This window comes from Lucilia sericata, unplaced genomic scaffold (genome assembly GCF_015586225.1).
Source record: "Lucilia sericata isolate MDLA Ls3-8-SP2 unplaced genomic scaffold, ASM1558622v1 Contig000493F_arrow, whole genome shotgun sequence".
Lineage (NCBI taxonomy): Eukaryota > Metazoa > Arthropoda > Insecta > Diptera > Calliphoridae > Lucilia > Lucilia sericata.
Window position 1 is genome coordinate 228757 of NW_023994507.1, and position 6000 is coordinate 234756.

Genomic DNA, 6000 nt, shown 5'->3' on the forward strand with positions numbered 1-6000 from the left:
TTTAACAATATTTTTATATAAGTACATTTTTCTAAAAAAAATTAGGTCTTAAATAATTACATTCTCAAAGCATGTGAATGAGATATTAGTAAACCAAACATTACAGATTTTTTTTTTTTTTGTAAATTATTTTGGCCAGACGCCAGCCAAATTGTTTAAAATGTGTAAATTGTAAAAATAAATAAAAATAGCAAGTAGAATGAAAAGTAACGTTAAACTAACAAATATAAAACAAATATTTACCGTATAAAACAACAAAAATCTGATTTTGATGTGTTTAAAAATGAGTCAAAACATTACCCAGCAAACAATTTAATGCAACATATTAAAACGCGTCCATTCTTTACATTCCCCCCAGATAAGAACAGTTGCTCTATCAATTAAAAAAATATTTAATTACACTGAGGCATATTTTAACGAGAAAATATTTTTTCTCGTTCCAATATTCAAATTCAAAAAAATTAGTGGAAATACTTTCAAACTTTCCGGGATGAGCTACCGAACTGACTAGGCAAGACACGATGCATTTGGATGATTACTACGACTATGTCTTCCTCATAAAACGATTAAACTTTTACGAAACCAAGGGGGTAGATCTGCTAATGGTTAAAATAGATCAGTTGAATTCCAAAAACACCAGGAGGGAATCGGAAACGAGAAAGATTCACTCAGGTCCCAACATGTTAAATTTTATATTGCTTTGTTCAATATCATCAAAAAATCAAAAAGTACCGTCTAAATAACGAAAAAGTACAAAAATCTCTGTCAATAAATTCTCATTTAATAAGGACTGTGTGACATGTGTTCCGGTTCCCCATTATAGAGAATCCATTTGAAGAATGGAAAAGTACCAAAGAGTCCCCACCCTCAGATTAATATTCAGTCAGGACCATTCCTCTTCAAATTTATGTTTCTAGGTTGAATATTTTAGAAAATTCAAAAAGTAACATTTGAAAGATAAAAAGTACTAAAACATGCTAAATAATCGTATTCAATAAGGATCGTTTAATAATCATGTGTATTGGATTCATATTATAGAACATACAAGGAGTATCATTTGAGAAATGAAAATGTATCAAAAGTGGAATAAATTCTGCCTTTGTGGAAAGTACTAATAAAAAGATACAATTTTCCCCCTTTTCGAATAGGAATAGACTTTTTCGAAAATGAAGTTTACAAATTATTCCGTGTTAATCTATATATTACAGATAAAACTCAAACGATTCAAATCTGTATTCATTTGTTCCAGAAAAATTGTGCTTTCAAAAAGATACCAAACAATTTACTCGAATTTGGTCCTATATAGGCCTTAGTACTCGAATTCCAAACTAATATACCAATAGCTTATTTTGTGTGAGTAAATAAACTACTTTTTCAAATTTTATAAAACTTGGCTCAATGAGTTTGAATAAAATTAAATTTCCCATTTTTCCCCTTTTTGGTACTTTTTTCCCCAGTGAAATAGTAAACATTTTGTTTTAATAAATATTACAGAGTCAGTCTGTAATTTAATAGGAATACTTCAATAAATCGAGAAAGTTTTCTTAATGAGCTAAAAAAAAGCACCAAAAATAAAGTTTTCTCCCTTTTCCACCCAAAAAGGGCTAAATTTTAAAAAAGTACGAAACAGGTGTTTCCGTTCGGGCTGTGCGATGATGAATCAGTCAGTCAGTAACGATACTCTTTTATATATATAGATTTTATGTTATGCTGGCTATATTTAATGTGATTCGCTAAACTATAGTAATTACTGCTGTAATTTCCACTCTTTCAATATTATTAGAAGCCACGCCCACTACTGTTGATCTGCCCATTTTGATCCCAAACAGTTAGTTCAATGTATAGTAATATTACTCATTTCAAAATTATATTTCTTATAGTATTCCTTTTATATAAAATTATTTTTTATTTATGTGGGAAGTGCCACACCCATCATTATTTTTGGTCCTCAAATTTGTGTTCTAAATATTTGTATTGACTGTATTACTCTACTGTCAGTACAAATATTTAGAACTTTTGTAAAAAAATTTAAGGATTCTAGCCATTATAGTTTCCCAAATACACGAAATTTACTTTATATAGAAGCTCCCACGCCCACTATTTTGGGCGAAGTATATACTAGAATAGTATGGACTATATATTCAAAATATATATATATTAAAACAAATGAGTTTATACCTTACACTACTATAGTGCGAAGGGTATTATGCGTTTGTGATGTTGTTTGTAACACTCAAAAATATTGGTCCTATACCCACCATAAAGTATAGCAATCGGCTCAGAATCTCTTTTTAGTCGATTTTGTTATGACCGTCTGTCTGTCTGTCCGTCTGTCTATGTGTCCTTGTAAAGCTTGTGCGCAGACTAAAGGTCGCAACTTTCAAGATATTTGGACGAAATTTGGCACATATGTGTCTTGACCCAAGGACGAAGCGTATTGAAAATACTTAAAATTGGTATATTAGGGCTTTTAAGCTCATAATTAGGTTAAATGTTCTAATTCGTCAACAAAGTCTAAATGACACTGATGATTTTCGTTATGATTAGGCCTCATTTGACCCTAATTTTGGTAAAAAAAAAGTTCCCTGTCTAGTCCCCCATATTAGATATTCATTCTAAGTTTATCGTGGTGTAGTCAGAGTTATTAAAATTTCAATATTCAAACTTTACTGTTCGAAACTTATTAAAATATTCGATCAAACAGTTTTCATTAAAATTAATAATTTTACAAAGATATTAAATCTAATAAATATAAAAAAACTAATATTTTATTAATTTATGAAAACTTATAAAATGGGGAAAAAATTATAAAAATAATGCCAAATGTGAGAGTTGCACTTTTATCATCCAGTTTTTAACAAGTTTTTACATTTATGTTTTTATTTCGTCTGCCATATAATTATAGATATGTATGACTGACTGACTATGTATATGTATAAATAGTTATAAGTATAATAAAGATATTCCTAATCTAAATCATTATCGTAACACTTGCAATTTATGTTTATTGGGTAAAGAAAAAAAACTCTGCAACTGAAGTGAGGAGTCAAGCACAACAACTACTTAAATAAGTAAAACACATTGTTGAGGTTTATTTTGTTTTCTGTTTTACATTTGATGGGGAAAAAATTGATAATTAGCTAAAAGAGCACAAAAATCAACACAACAACTAAAACAACAACGAGCAGCAGCAGCAACAAACGAACAAACGTTTTTAATATAAAATATAGATCAGTAGATCAATGGCATGAAGCAAAAACAAACGACTGTTTATCAAGCCCACAAAAAAACAAAAACAAAAACAAACGATAAAAATTTCACAAAAGCAACATGAAGCAGCAACTTATTCGGACAGACAGAGAATAGATAGATACATTCAAGCACTTTACCACCATTTACAGCTCAAATGCGGCATACAGATGTATTTTCTTTAAAACGTTGTTTTACTTCTTTTCTTTTATACTTTTTTTCCAATAAATATGATGAATGGCATAAAAACATGATCGTATTTTTACTCACACACGAACGAAACAAGTGCATTCGTTTTGAGTTGTTTTTTTTTTTCATCTTCTTAAGTTTTATTAACATGCAACAAACATCTACTGCATTGATCTATTGTTGCAACTGCATTATCGTTTTGTGTGAGTGAGTGTGTCTGTCTGTCTGTTGCCATAAAATTTTTACGGAGAAAAATGGTAGCATAAATAATCAAAAATGAAAATAATTTTATGTGTGGATGGTTGTAAAAAAAGTACATACTCGTGCGAGTTTTTTTCTGTTCATTCTTATGGAATGTTTATTCCTATGATCATATATGCACTAGACAAATCAGAGAATCATATTCACACTTACACACATAACGATAGACAAACAAACAGACAGACAGACACACTCATACGCTGTTGTTCGTGTATACGAAATCTACTCATACGTAAAGCTGCGCGTGCTCAACAAGTCAACAAGATCTGTAAAATGCAATAAAACTTAAATAAATAATAAAACTGTAGTATCTGAGAATGAAGTATGCTGATGGAAAAAGTAGTAAATTGGAAAAAAAAATATGAAAAACAACAAGAAACAAAACAAAAATAAAAAATTTTCTTCATAGACGTTAAAAAAAATATGTGAATAGAGTGAGTACTACTGGTAAAGTAGAGGTTTGTTTGTTAAAACTTGAGATAAAAATCCAATTTTTGTAACTGGGGGAGTGTGAAGTGTATAAAGATATACTTATACCAATTGTAATTATGTGTTATAAGAAAAATAATTTGAAATATTTCTATGAAGTATAGTAAATTTGTTATTTTTATGAAAACGAATAGAGTTATTTGATGCCATATATTTCTCTGTTCAAGTGTAGATTCTTAAATATAAAACTTATTTCATTTAATTACACAAAATTATTTCATTCTAATAAGTTTTGAAATGCATTTTTTGTAGCAGTGAAAATCATTAATTCTATATACATACACAATATCCTGGCCACTATGCAGAAGCTGCAGCATTACCAAGAATGAATTGATGGTATCTAAGACTATATTATCGTGTTAATATTTAATCCTATAAGTATTCTAAGGCTGCCCCTAACTAAGGTTCTCTAAACCTTAAACTTGTATTCTTAATATTATTAAACTAATTTTGTTTAAAGGAATCCATGTACCAGGCTTGAGGCATAATCTATATATATATAAAAGAGTAGCGTTACTGACTGACTGATTCATCATCGCACAGCCCAAACGGCTGAACCTAGAATCATGAAATTTTGACAGTAGATGTGTGTTTTTGGTTATGTAGGAGGAATTTTTGGAAATTTGTACATTTACGGGTAAAAAGGGGAAAAACGGGTAAAACAGGTTTTCTTAATTATCTTACACAATATTAGTGATACAAGAAAAATTTTAAATGCACATGTATCTACTCTTAAAATGAGCTGATGGGTGTCTGGTACTTTTTTGATATTCGTACTTTTAAGGGGTGAAAATGTGTAACAAAGGTGATTTTGGTACCTTTTTTGGTCCTTTATAACTTTTTAACTAATAAACAAAATACAATTTTTGTAAATATTTTGAATATATCTCCAAAAATTAGGAGACACCTGTTTCGTACTTTTTTTAAAATTCAGCCATTTTTGGGTGTAAAAGGGTGAAAACTGTATTTTTGGTACTTTTTTTTAGCACATTAAGAAAACTTTTTCGATTTATTCAAGTATTCCTATTAAATTACGGACCAACTCTGTAATATTTGTTGAAACAAAATATTTGCTATTTCACTGGGGAAAAAAGTACCAAAAAGGGGAAAACGAGAAATTTAATTTTATTCAAACTCATTGAGCCAATTTTTATAAAATTTGAAAAAGTAGTTTATTTACTCACACAAAATAAGCTATTGGTATATTATTTTGGAATTCGAGTACTAAGGCCTATATAGGACCAAATTCGAGTAAATTGTTTGGTACTTTTTGAAAGCAATATTTTTCTGGAACAAATGAATGCAGATATGAACCGTTTGAGTTTTATCTGTTATATATAGTTTTACATAAGTACGGAACATTTTGTAAACTTAATTCTCAAAAAAGTATATTTCTAAGCGAAAAGAGGAAAAATTGTACTATTTTTATTAGTACTTTCCACTAAGGTAAAATTTATTCCACTTTTGGTACTTTTTCATTCTTCAAATGATACTCTGTATGTTCTATAATATGAATTTAAAACACATGATTGTTAAACATTCACGGTCCTCATTGAATAAGATTCTTTGAGAGAGAACTTTTTAGTACTTTTTATCTCATAAATGGTACTTTTTCAATTTTCTAAAATATTCAACCTAGGAACGTTATTTTAACATACATGGTCTTGAGTAAATAATATTCTTTAAGTGGGAACTATTTGGTACTTTTCTATCAAATGGTAACTTTTAGATTCTTTATAATGGTTAACCGGAACACACGGTCCTTATTAAATGAGAATTTATTGAGAAAAATGTTTGTACCTTTTCGTTTTT